The sequence below is a fragment of the Triturus cristatus genome, chromosome 11, assembly GCF_964204655.1.
Source record: "Triturus cristatus chromosome 11, aTriCri1.1, whole genome shotgun sequence".
Lineage (NCBI taxonomy): Eukaryota > Metazoa > Chordata > Amphibia > Caudata > Salamandridae > Triturus > Triturus cristatus.
This window is the reverse complement of record NC_140594.1, coordinates 184691896-184705757: the sequence shown is the minus strand read 5'-3', so window position 1 is coordinate 184705757 and position 13862 is coordinate 184691896. Positions and strand designations below refer to the sequence as shown.

Below are 13862 nucleotides of genomic sequence, written 5' to 3'. Positions count from 1 at the left end.
TTTGGTTATCATGTTTTTGCTAAAACTAATTTCTAGTAGTCCTGCTAAAATTAGCCCTTTTAGTGACCTGCTGATTGTTTGTGAAGCAACATAGTTTAGTTTCCAGGTCTGTAGACTACCATCCTTATTTATGAATATTTACTTTCGATATTTGCTGCTGATGCTGTTTGAGCAAGATTAAACTCCTAAAAATATACTGAAAGTGTTTAAGAGGAAATCTCCCTTCCAAGTTCAAAAAGGGTTTTCCTTTCCTGATGTTATATATAGCATATATGCAGATGTGCAGAGTTTAGTGCACTATTCTGATGTATTCTTTTACCTGCTGATTCCTCGCCAGTTGCATAACCCCATGTGCCAGGCTTAGCTTACAACGTTTTCATAGCTGTCCTAAGCCAGTAAGGGGTGCTGGCTCTATCTCAGCCATGGAAATGGTGGTGTGATGTTACTGGAGCCGTTTTTTCTGTGTCCTTCGAGATGAAGACAAAGAAATGATGGATCAATCATAAGTTAGGTTCCCCTGCTAGATTGAAAACTTTTTAAATGGTGGCCTTTGACCATCCTTTCGCATGGGGAGGTCTTGGCGAGTTAACTGCAGGTAGGTAGAGTCTCCACTTGAAAGATCATTACCAAAGGTAAGTAACTTTTTCTGCTGATGCAGAACTGTACCTGCCGGTTCCTCACCTCCTAAATATATATTGCAAAGCGGTATCTTCTTTCAGGTGGGGGTCTAAGGGAATGGTCAGACTAGGAAATCCTGGAGCACAATGTGTACAAAATAACCATCCCTCCTCACTTCTGAATCCAAGTAGAAGTGCTTAGTAAAAGTGTAAAGAGATACCCATGTCTCGATAAAACAAATGCCAGCAACTGCCACTCCCTTGATCACCGTAAAAGTAGATGACTTTGCTTTGGTGGTGTGAGTGTTCATTGCATTTAGCGGTTCATGCTTGGAAGGGCATGGTGCGTCTATATTCAAAATATAATCCAATGCAACAAAGTCATTTTATTGACTGCCAAACCCTTATTGGCTACATAACCCATTAAAAGCTGGGCTTATACCTGCTCCTCCTTAGTGCTGTCAGTATAACAACTGACCACCACCTTTGGATCCAGCAGGTGTCATATCTCTTCCTCCCAGGATTATTGTACAGTGATGAATCTGCAGTTTCTACTAGTGTCCATAAGAGTATCCACTAGAAATATTGTTAGAGGGTAAGTAACTTTTGTTAAGTATGGGGAGGGGCCATGACTCAAAAGGCAAAGCCTTGAGTGAGTCATGGTGCCCCACTTCCAGTGGTAATAAAAAGAATACCACACTCTCTCTTACTTATACACACACGCTATTATGTTTATCAATTGCAAATATTTTTGTCTTGGGATCATTTATGTGCATGTTAATGTTTTAGAAAGTTTAATATTTCACACACTGCTATTACCATGACTATTGGTATTGTACAAAAAATATTGTTTGAAATAAGTGGGAAAAAATTGCATGATATATTTTTTTCAGTTCAAGGTCTACATTCCAGTTTGGAGATTAATTGCAAGGATTTGTTTGCGACATTTTGAACTGGGTATTTGCACTAGTGCGAGTTCTGTGCCATATATTAGTCCTTTAAGTCTGCCTGGGCTAGCTGCAAAGCATGTCCTTCTCAACTTGGATCTCAGCCTTTGATGTGTATGTAACCCTTTAGATTCACCCTTTAGCCTCCCATTTGTTTGCTTGGAGCTCAAGAATATTGGTATTTAAAAATGGACATGCTGAAAAGCGTGGCCGACGCGTCAAGATGGCGATCACACTTTTAAGAGTGCTCCGAACCCCTCCGTCATCCGCGTCGGAATCTGCTGCCATCAGTGCCCCTACAAGCCCCCACTGGTCCCCTGCCGTGCCTACTGCGGTGGAGAGTGCCCTGCATGGAGAAACAACTCGCGGGCCTACCTGCTGTGGGGATAATTCGCCCTGAGCTCCGGCCTGCTGGATCCCAAGATGGCGGCGCCCTTTTCTCGAGCTTCACCGCTCTAGCCTCGCTCTCTTGCTCTGACTCCCCCAGCCTGTTGCCGGAGGCCCTCTGGTGCGGTACACTGTCGGACTGAGTGGAGCCTGCCCTGGTCACGAATGGGTTTGGGGCGTTTGGCGCCCTGATCGTGGAGGCGGCCCTCCCTCCCCCTGCCAGACCACGTCTCCGCCTTCCTTGGCCTGGCCTGTGGGTCTGCGGGCAACTGTGGAGGACTACGCTTTGCATGGAGGGATGATCGGCCGCTATATCAAGCGGGGGGGGCCCGAGATCTGCCATCCATCCTCCCGCTCTGGGCCTGGGCTAGGCTCTGGTCTGGCCCTCCGCTTACCGTCTTGACGGAAAGGCGCTGTCTGGCATTTCCCGGCAGGCGGACTTGGAGCCGCCTGCTCTTGGTACCTGGGGAGCGGGATCTACCCTAGCTGTCCCCGATGCTCCCGAAGCCTGGGGGTGTGGGGCCTCTTCCTGGCTGCTGGCGAGATCATCAGATCTGTGTTTGGGATTCCCACCCTCACTGCCACAGTCCTGAGACCTCTCATTCTTTGGCGGCGCTGCAAGGGCAACCTGCGCAGCAATCGGACGGTCTCCTGCCCCATGTCCGGTGGTGGAACCCTGCTGAGTGGAGGTGGGTGAGTGCGCTCCATCTGTGGTGGGGGTGCGTGGGGGTGAGGTTTCCTGGCCTGGGCTCCCACCCGACTTGAGCCAGAGTTGCCGCACCTTGCCTCGCCCCCGGCTTCTGTGACGACCTCCAATTGAGGCCTGGCCCATCCCGGCCTGCTGTATCGACACACCACGCATTTGCTCCCTCCTGGCCCTTCGCATACCTGGGTGACTCATTGAACTAACGGCCGAAACGCTTGGCCCTCTGCTGCCTGGTGCCTTATGGGACTTGGCTTTGTGGACCAGACTAGGGCGACGCACCAGGTGCTGTAACCCACTTACTGGGAGGTGAAACCGGCCACATATATCGAGTGGTGTGGGGCCCTGGGTGTGGGTCTCCTCCACAGCTCCTATCCTCGGCCTTGGTTCTGGAACCTCCCGGGTGCAGAAAGTCACTGATTGGAGGGTGGACTCTGCCGCATTTGTCGAGCGGTTTGGGGTCCTGGAGGAGGGCCCCCTTGTGAGAAAGTGGCTCTGTATATACTGTTCCTTAATAGGTACAGGGTGTACAGAGTCCACAGACCCCAAGGGTTTAACAGAGGTTAAAGTTAGATATAACCTTACTCTCCAAAGTGGTAGCCTGGTCGAGCAGTAAGGCAGTATCCGAGAACGTGTAAAGCATTTGTTGTACACACTCAGTCAGCAAATAGTTCCACACACTCAATAACTGAACTCTAGGCCAATGGTTTTTATATAAAAAAATATATGCTTGTTTTAATTTAGAACCAACACTTGGAATTAAAATATACTTTCTCGACAGACGTTTCATAAAAATACTTTTGTATATGCAATAGACTTTTTAGTAAACAGTTACAAATAGTTGCAGTAGGCAACTCTATTTCTAAACACAATACATTGAGCTCAATGCTAAATTCAAATTATATGCAACAGATTACTTTTTAGATTACTTTTGTAATTCCAGGCTTGGATCCTAGATCCAGTCCTGGGTCAGTTCTCAGAATCAGCTGTTGAAAGTCGACTTTGGTACTGTAGTGATTTTTAACTAATATTTAACTATTTCAAAAGTGAGCACTTAGAAAATATTTCAGAGCAAACAATCAATGATTGCCTATGGAAGGAAATATAGGTTACAGGTACAGTAGGTTATCGTTACTTTTGTAATCCAGTACTGGGTGGCTAGACTCAGTACTGGGACATTTATCCAAAACAGGTAAGTAATTACGTTTTCAGATGTTATACGATTTTTGAGGAATATTTAGAAATTGCAGAAATCAACACTTAGAAGAAATTTCATAGAATAGCAGTCAATGGTTTCCTATGGAAGAAAAATGAGTTAAAGGTAAGTTTAGTTGTGGGTACTTTTCAGAGTCAGTGCTGGGCACCAAGATCCAGCACTGGGAGCTCACCTAAGAGCAGGTGAGTAAATTCGTTTTTGGTACTCGGCTGATTTTTGGTGAATATTTTGAGTTTTGAAAAGTTCACACTTGGAAGAATTTCCAAGAAAAAGCCAGTCAATGTTACCCTATGAGGAAAATGAAGTTAGCGGTTTAAGGGTAAGTTCTCGACTGGCAGAGTTGAAATTCTGGGCATAGACTCGGGGGTCTCCCAGTGTCAGGTAGGTACAGTCAGTTCACACTCAGCGGTTTCAGGACGGCCGGGTGCAGAGAGAGTTAGGTCCAATGTTAGCCTATGAGGAATAGGGGGGCCTGGTTTGGTGGCTGCTGACTAGCAGGCCACGCGGCTGTGGGAGCTGGGCTCCTGGTCACTCACTCAGGGCAAGTGGGGAAGTAGGCTAGTGTAGAGATTGCACTGCCAGGGCTACTCGGGCGGCTGGGTGCAGGGTGCTTTTGAGCCGTCAGGCGCTCAATGGAAATCAATGGGAATGTTCCGGTTAGTAAAAAGGCTGCAAGCTCGGGGATGCTTCAGGTGCCACCACCACTTCGAGAGGTAAGTTGGGTAGTTGTAGGTTAGGTGGGTACCCCGGGATTGGGCACAGGGGGCCGCAGGGCGCCGCGTGCAGGGGTGCCTTTTGGTGTCGGGAAATCTTACCCTCTGATGATCGCGGTTGGGGGGGCACCTTGTTCCGAGGCTGCAGGCTTCTTCCGGAATGTCGAGGGGGGTCCTTGGGTGCCGGACTTGGGGTCACAGTCGCCGTGGGGTCGTCCTCAGGGTCTTTGTCCACTCCGGCACTGGCCAGGCTTGGCTGGTGCAGAGTGTGCTGGGTTCGCGGTTCCGGGCTGCTGCCAGGGGTTAGAAACAGGTTTCTGAGTAGAGCCTCTACTCATGGGAGTCCCAGGGGCTTAGAGCCAAAAGGTAGCCAGGTCCTCCGGGGTTGGTGAGGTTGCTGGCCACGAGAGATGCCGCGCTGGTGCAGGTTCGGGAGTCGACAGGCCGGTAGGGCTGGGGCCAAAGCAGTTGGTGTCTTCTTCCCTTTTTAGCAGCTGCAGGGCAGGTCTTTGTTCTTCTTGCTCTTCTTGTAGTCTTTTGAATCTGGAATCTGGGGAAGGAAGGTTCAGGGTGCCCCTAAATACTAGATTTAGGGGCGTTACAGGTAGGTGAAGGCCAGGGACCAATGGGTCCTTGTCCTCGGGTGGGTACACCCCCTATCTTGCCTCTCTCCTGTGGGAGGGGGGCAGTAGCCTAATCCTGATAGGGTAGGGCCTCCCATCGTCAAGATGGCGAGAGCCCGGAGATGTGCTTCACCTCGCATCCCCCACCTGAGGGGTGGGGTGGGGAGGCTGGCACATCCCCTGTCCTTGTATGGGGTTTTCGGCCAAGCATCCTGCCAGAGTGGGGGGGTTGCAGTGGCCTGGGGAAACTCCAAGAGGCGGCATGCCTTTGAAGCTTCCCTTTGCTCATCCTGGGGGAGGAGATTGATAACCTCACCCAGGATGTGCATTGCTGCAGGCCTGGGAGAGCAGGGGCTCCCCCACCCAGGGGTCTAGCAACGTGTCTGCTGTGTGGCAGCCTGGGCAGCCTCAGAGCAGACGTGGATTGTAGGTTAGTTGTAAGGGGGCATCTCGAAGATGCCCTCTGGGGTGCTTGGTACATTAAATCCCACACTGGCATCAGGGTGGGTTTAATGTGCTGAGAAGTTTGATACCAAACTTCACAGTCTTTAGTGTTGCCATTATGGTGCTGTGGAGCTCGTGTTTGACGAGCTCTCAGCACCATGTACTCTTAAATGGCAGCACTGCACTTACAGTGCCCAGGAATGGACCTGGGTACTGTAGGGGCACAGGGCTCCTGCTCCTGTGCCCACACCATGGGCATAAGGCACCCAGCCAGAGGGGTGGCTGATGTATGTCATGGCAGTGTAGGTGATGGGCATGGCACACAGAGAGGTGTGTCATGTCGACTCTTCATTTTGTCCTGCACCCAGACACTCAGCCTGCAAAGGCAGTGTGTGTGTGTAAGGGTACAGGGCCTCTAAGGGTGGCACAAATGAGTGCTGCAGCCCTCAGAGGCCTTCCCTGGTCAAGGCCCTGGGTACCTAGGGTACCATTTACTAGGAGCTGACAGGTGGCCAGGGTTTGCCAATTTGGAGTTTGTGTGGTTTAAGGAAGGAACATAGGCCCTGGGCACCTGGTTGGCAGGAGTCCAGGGTACACTCAGTAAAAGTACATTCAGCAATTTAGCAAAAAGTGGGGGCACACCATGCAAGAAAGATGGCACTTTCTCACACCCCTCCATCGCTCTTTATCCTTGACCCTGCAGCGCCCCCGACGTCATGTTGGGCCTCCGTTCAGTAGGGCCCACGTGGCTGGCTCTGTGGCTCCTACCGATGGTGGGTGGAGGGGGCAGTATCAGCCGCACCCATTGAGCGGCGTGGAGTCGTCAACCCCCGGCGCCTCTCCTGGAGGGCCCTGTCGCCTGAACCCATGCTTCCAGACCTGTGCTACAACTACACCTCACCGGGGACCTGCGGGGGAGGCGGAACCGGCCGCATTCATCGAGGGGCCCAAGATCGGAACCCCCCCTCCCTTTGGCCTGCGACGCCCTCTCCGGGCTGGGTAAGCCTTTGTTCTTCTTGGATCGCCCGCCACTTCGAGAGGCGGGGTGTCTGGACCTGCTTTAACCGGTGCCTGTCGTTAGTGGGCTTGCGCGGGGATGGGGCCGGTGCCCAGGCCTGACTATCGACTACTTGGGGGCTGAGCCTCCCCCGCCCGGGTCCGTCTGCCCCGGGAACCTATACCCTCCAGCTGGCTGGACTACCGTGATTCCACACATATGACCGAGATGGGTAGACCCTGCGCCCTGAAGACACCCGCTCCACAGACTCAAACTAAAATGGACCAGTACACCACCGCCAAGCAGAACCCAACGGAGGGGGCTACCGGTGGTTCCCCCCTTTCCTGGGGGTGACCTTTCGACCATTCTGCACCTCCCAGGCCTCGGTGGAGAACAAGATTGGCGAGGTCCGGGTGGAAATGGCCCTTATACTCCAGGATCTTCGCAACGCCACGGCGAGAATTTCAGAGGCAGTCTCTTCTCTCCACGGCCGAGGACAAACTGGGACAGTTGAAAACCCAAGTAGCCCGCCTGCCGAATCAAACCTTGTAACTACACCGTTGAGCGCAAGATGCAGAAAACTGCTTGCTGCAAAACAGCCTACGCCTAATAGGTTTCCCCGAAGGGGTCGAGCAGGGACAAGCGGACGCCTTTGTGGAGACTTGGGTGGAGTCATGGATACCCAAAGACTCTGTGTGGTGGTGCCTAAACCACCTCCCGGGGCCCCATCCTGTCCCATCATTCGGATTCTCAACTTCCGGGACAGAGATGCTATCCTTAGAGAGGCCCGGGCCCAGAATCCCCTGAAATACCAGAACACTATCCTGCTCTTCCCAGACTACACGAGAGAGGTGCAGGCCCAGCGTCGCACGTATGCAGATGTCAAAGAAAAACTCCGCACTCTGGGGTTGCGCTATTGTCTCCTCTTCCCGGCCCGTCTCAGGGTCGTGTTTCACTGTCAAGTCAATAAGCAGCTGATGACACTGTGACATCCGTCAGTATGGAGGGGTCCATCATTGCCACAAACTGCCCTGCTAAACGTTTTCCCGTAGCTATTTGTTATTGTTAATTTACTTTCTTCAGGGCGACAGATGCTCCCGTTTCAGAAGTATAGGGGGGTGACGTGGGGGGGGGGGGTTGTCCTTCGAAATGTTTTTGCCCTGGCTCCGTTTGAGCCTTTGTTTCATGTTTTTAACGACAGCCTACCAATTGCACATGACACTGCCATCAACAGAACACATATCACCTTGCACATTACACACCTTTCTATCCTGGCCAGGATGCACCGCGCCCCTTGGGACCCGGACCCCTCTGGTCCTCCCTGCCTTCACTTGCGTACTATCCAGATGCCCACCAGTGGTAGACCCCTCCATGTTCAGTCATGGAACATGAATGGCTTTCTGGATCGTTTCAAACGTGCAGCGGTCCTCAAATACGCCTAGGCTTTCCTGTTTTCAGTTTCTATTTTTGGTAAATTCTGGTGGTGTTTTTTCAGTGTTTTCCAGTGATTTCCATACCTCAAAAAACAGTGCTTTTCAGTGGTTACTCATTTTTGCGCCATAAAAAACAACTGAAATCGTGTTTTACCGGTTTTTATGGAACGCTTCGCTTTTATTATTGCTTTTTCCATTTCCGTAAGAAATTGTATACTGCCCACGAACTACTCGCCCGGCAACTGGATGACTATGAAGGCAGGTGTCCCGGAATGGGCGGAGGAACCGGCGGCGGACCTCTATGTCTAGGAGTTGATCCTCAAGCACCTACAGCCTTGTGGGCTTTCCAAGTGTTTTTCGATTGAAAGGACTCATCGGGTGCCGGGTGGCTGCCCTCGCCTGGGGGCGCCGCCGCGTCCGATGCTGGCCCGAGTGTTTAATTTCCGCGACCGAGATGCCATTCTTCAATCTGCAAGGTCGGCCCCGCCTCTCACTGTGGAGAACAGCAAAATCACTTTTTTCCCTGATTTTACACAAAGAGTTCAGAAACAGAGGCGTAGTTTCCTAGAGGTAAAAAGAGCTCTTCGTGCCCAGGAGGTTAAATACGCAATGATGTTCCCGGCCAAACTGCGCATGGAGGCAGAAGGAAAATCGTGGTTCTTCACACGCCCGGAGGATGCTTGGGACTGGCTGGAAGGCTGGCGTACTGTGGACAAGGGTACCAAAAAGGGACCATCGGCGGCAGACAAGGCCGAGGATTGGCGTCGCCGGAAGCAGCCTTCGTCGCACTCAGGCTCTGATGTTCGGGGTCCGACTGGGGAACATTAACTTTGCATGATGGTAAGAATGTACTGCTGGTCTGGCTCTCCCGGACCTCAATGTAGTGCTCCTGGAGACGATCTTGCGGGACTCCTGAAGATAGGGTGAGCGTGATGAATATCTCCCGGGAGGGGGATAAGGCTCACCCCTGGCTATACTGACACCACAAACTTCTATTGATGACTACTGGGGGATGATAATCTGGCCTCCCCTGTTAGGACATTGCATATCATTGAACGTACAGTTATCCATGAGAATGGATCCTTGAATGATATGGCTCTTGTAGGGGTTGTGGCGGGGGGGCCTTGATTGATTTGTTTTGATACTCCGGAAGATGCTGGGGATCTTCTCTGCTGACGGTGTGTAGGTCGGGTGGGATTTTACGTAACGTTAGTTTAAGTTGAAGGGAGTGGGGCGGCACACGTTTCCTCAGATTGTTCAGGGGGGGGGGGGGGGCGACAGGCACTCTGCATGTTGGGGGAGGCGGGCGGTTTTAGTCCCGCTGTGCAGGGGGGCAGGGTGGGGGGTAGGTTCGTAAGGTTCCTGATGTGTTTGGTTTGGGTGGTTGGGAGGGAGGTTTTCGATTGTTTTTTTGCAGCAGGGCTGAAGGGCACTCGCTATCATAAGGTCGTACAAGGTACTTACCCTCAGACTACTGGTCGCATCTTCTCCAGCCTCGCGCAGGCTAACGAGACTTTGAAAACTGTTTTTATTGCAATGACTGAAGGTCATCCATGTACGGGTCAATCCGAAATATGTATTGTATGGCGGTCAAGGTACTATGGCAGTGAGTCGGAGACTTAGCCTCATGACCTGGAACATCAACGGGCTGGGGGACAAACTGAAACGGGCCATAGTAATACAATATATCCATAGGCACCAACTTGACTTGGTGCTGTTCCAAGAAACTCACCTCATTGGCAACTCCTGCAAGGCCCTGGACAGAAAGGGATATCGGATGGTGGCACACTCCTACGCAAGGGCTGCCCCTTTGTGATCCACACTATATGGACCGAACCACAGGGTAGATATGTGGCTTGCTCGGGTTGCTGGGAAGGGAGGGTCCTTAATCTACTCTGTGTACGCCCCGCCGGGCCTTCAGCGTCAGACCTTAGCAGACGTGGGGACGTTCCTTATGACCTTGCCTGAGGGTGTCCTGGTGGTGGGCGGGGACTTCTTAACGATGGACGGCACCATGGACCGTGCCCCGACTCGACGAGACGCTCCACAGGTCTCACAACTACGCAATTTCACTGACGCCTTAGGACTGGTAGACATCTGGAGATGGTCGCATCCTCGGGACACTCTGTACTCCTATCAATCCGGGGTCCATGGCAGTCAATCACGGCTTGACTACCTGTTCACCCAGGCACAACACATTCACAACTTCACTGAGTCGGCGTGTTTCGCACGAGGGATATCCGACCACTCCCCGGTAACTGCTGCCTTTGCAGCCCAGGGGGCACGACAACAGGGCCCCATTATGATCCAACCCTGGTTACTAAAAATCCCGCACATCAGGGATTCCCTACGGCAGGACACTAATAATTATTTTGAAGAAAATACTGGGTCGGTGGCATCGGCGATAACATTGTGGGGTGCTTACGGGGCAGTTATAAAGGGAAGGGCGTTGTCCGCGATGGTGGGTCATAGGGCTGAACGTAGGCGTCGGGGTCAGCGAGCTCGAGGCGGAAATACTTCGCCTCGAGCATGATGTTTCACAAGCCTCGTCCCCTGGGACCCGGCATACTCTTAATGTCAAGAGGCAAGATTATAGGCAGCTGCTCCTCGAGGACGCTAATCGGCATGCCATTGCTACCAGACACAGAATATATGAGCTAGGGGAACGCACTGGGAAACTGTTGACATGGTTGGAGTGCAAGGAGGCAGCGGCGCGGTGGGTGGGCGCGATCAAGGGGCCAGATGGCGTATTGGTCACTGACCCCCGAAACATAGCCGAGACATTCGCAGCATATTACGAGCGGATCTATACTCCACCACAGCACTCACAAGCACGGTGGGCGGCAGACCTCCTGGCTACTATTGACGTCCAAGGTGTTTCACAGCAGGATAGAGAGGTGCTAGAGGCGGATATCTCGGTCGAGGAGATCCAAAAAGCGATACGAGATACACGGTCGGGCAAGGCCATGGGCCCTAACGGACTCCCGATTGAACTCCTGAAATCTATGGCAGTGTGGGTTGCACCCCACTTGCTAAATTTGTATAAGGAGTGCTATGAGACTGGTACCCTCCCAATGGATATTCCTGCCTCTATTGTGGTTATCCTTAAGCTTGGTAAACCAGCGGATGAGTGCGCATCGTACCGACCCATCTCCCTGATCACTGTAGAGGCCAAAATATTAGCCAAATTGCTGGCCAATCGTCTGCTCCCATACCTTACTGCACTGATCCACCCCGATCAGTCGGGATTCATGCCAGGCCGTAATACAGTGCGAAATCTCCGTCGGGTTCACGGGGCGCTCGGTCGGGCCGCCAAACTTCAAGAGGAGACGCTTCTGCTCGACGCTAAAATGGCATTTGACACGGTGGCATGGGAATATCTCTTTGCGGTCCTGGCCCGGATTGGACTGGGGCCTCGGATGATAGGATGTATCAGACTTTTATATAACATGCCTTTGGCCCACGTATCAGTCAACAATCACCGCTCGGGCTCCTTCTCCCTAGGCCGCGGCACGAGACAAGGTTGTCCGTTGTCGCCGCTTCTCTTTGCTCTGGCCCTTGAACCACTGGCGGTCTGGATCAGAGGTGATCCTGAAATCAGAGGTTTCAAGTGGACATCAGAACATGAAGATCGTATATCCTTATACGCAGATGATATCTTGCTGTATCTGGCCTCCCCGGCGCGTTCGATCCGTCGGGTTCTGTATATTTTCCATATCTTTGGGGCCCACTCCGGCTACCAGATTAACTGGTCTAAGTCCCAGATGTACCCACTCTGGGGTGACCCACCTAACAACCCCAGAGGATACACTATACCGGTGGCGCCACAGGGGTTTCAATACCTCGGTATCTTCATTACATCAGAGTTCAAGCTATTCTATGATCGAAACCTACTGGGCCCACTACTGAGGTTTAAAGCAGATGTGGCTCATTGGAAGACTTTGCCCCTCACACTATTGGGTCGTGCATCACCATTTAAGATGCTGGCCCTCCCACACCTCCTCTACGCATTGCAAAATACGCCCTACCCGATTCCTGACTCTTATTTTTCACAAATCGAGGCTGCCGTTAGAGACTTGTTATGGGATGGTGGACAGGTCCGCATCGCGATGCAAAAACGTACCATGGGGTGGTATGATGGTGGAATAGGATTGCCGGATCTGCGACTTTACTACCAAGCATCGCAACTGGTAGCGACTAACCACTGGGTGTTCGGGTCCCACGATGACCCCAGCTTCCGTATCGATCGCCGACTCTTAGGAAGGGGGGGATATAATAGAGCGCTATACTCGAACTATAAAAAACTCGATCTCACTGGCCCGACTGCCCGGACGGTGGAGGTATGGCACCGGCTCCAGCGGCGCATGGGTTGGTATGGGCGGTTGACTAAGGCCACCCCACTTTGGGAGCCTGACTGCTTGGGCAGGCTGAGTACATGTGCGGGGTTTGACAAATGGGACCTGATTGGTATCTCGACGGTGGGAGATGTAAGGGTCAAGGGTAGGAGGGCGACATTCGAGGAGCTCCAGCTTAAGTACCAGCTCGCACCGTCAGAGTATTTTCACTACCTTCAAATTAGCCACGCTATTGACGGTGCCCTTCCTGCTGAGGCCCCCCTCCCAGAATACTCCCCTTTGGAAGATAGGCTGCTGTTGGATCCAATGGACCGCAAGGCTATCTCCCTGACATATAAGAAGTTAATTAACAATCGGACTGACCCAATGCGGAAAATTAGGACGTATTGGGAGAAGGACTTGGGGGAATTGCCTGACGAGGACTGGACAGAGGCGTTGGCCTCCCCTAGGGAGGTGGCAATACCGATGCGACTTCGCCTCGTTCAGATTAAAATCCTACACCGTGTATACTTTGACGCTGAATTGCTGTGTAAACTGGGAAGGCGACCGGACAAGTTCTGCCTGCGGCACTGTCACCAGATAGGTACATTTGTACACATCCTATGGGCTTGCCCTCGCATTCAGCAATACTGGACAGAAGTCACCCGTCAGATGGCGAGGTCCATAGATAAGCCCTTGACACCTTCCCCTCCGCTCTGCCTTCTTAACATTTGGGAAGCTACAGACCTGACTCAGGCGGAGCAGGAGTGGTCGGCCTTGGGGTGGGTCATTGCCAAAAGGAACATTGCCCAGAAATGGGGGATGGATACCGTTCCGCAACTGCGAGCATGGGCCACTGATATGGATCAGGCAATGGTGGCGGAGAAAACAGTATATAAAAGTCGTGGTTGCCCCCGGAAATGGGATCATAAGTGGGGACGCTGGAACAAATATCGGGAAGACATTTGTATTTCTCCTACTGTAGAATTGAGGAGGGAGAGACAGGCTGCATGGGATAAAGCTGGGGACGCCCCCGGGCCGCCGGACTGATGATGTGGGCGGGGGGGCCCCTGATCCCCCGGGAGCGCAGTATCCTCATTAGGCTGCCTTGCTGCTTGGAGTGGCCGGCGACATGGCGCCCTGATTGTAAGGTGTGTAGTCTCCATGGTCCAAATGTACATCTAGCCATGGAGGGGGTTAATCCGGTGTCATTATTCTTGCTCTGCTGTGATTTTTGGTTTTCAATAAAAATTGTTTAAAAAAAAAAAAAAATAAGAAATTGTATACTGCTCTCCATTTCAGAAGTTAATACAGTCATGAAATACTTTCCATTGTCCTTTGATTCTGCAGCTCAGATTTAACAAGCATTTGCAATGCAATAGGTCTCGCATTTATGCGAGTAAGCTATTGGCATTGTAAATGACAAAGCCTTTTATTTAGGTTTTAAA

The 13862-nt window shown here is 51.9% G+C and overlaps 1 protein-coding gene across 1 annotated transcript in view; it reads left to right on the top strand.

The window, feature by feature from the left end:
* NAA25 (N-alpha-acetyltransferase 25, NatB auxiliary subunit) overlaps positions 1 to 13862 on the top strand; it is a 792299-nt gene that overhangs the window by 461450 nt on the left and 316987 nt on the right. The gene's annotated exons all lie outside the window — the stretch shown is intronic.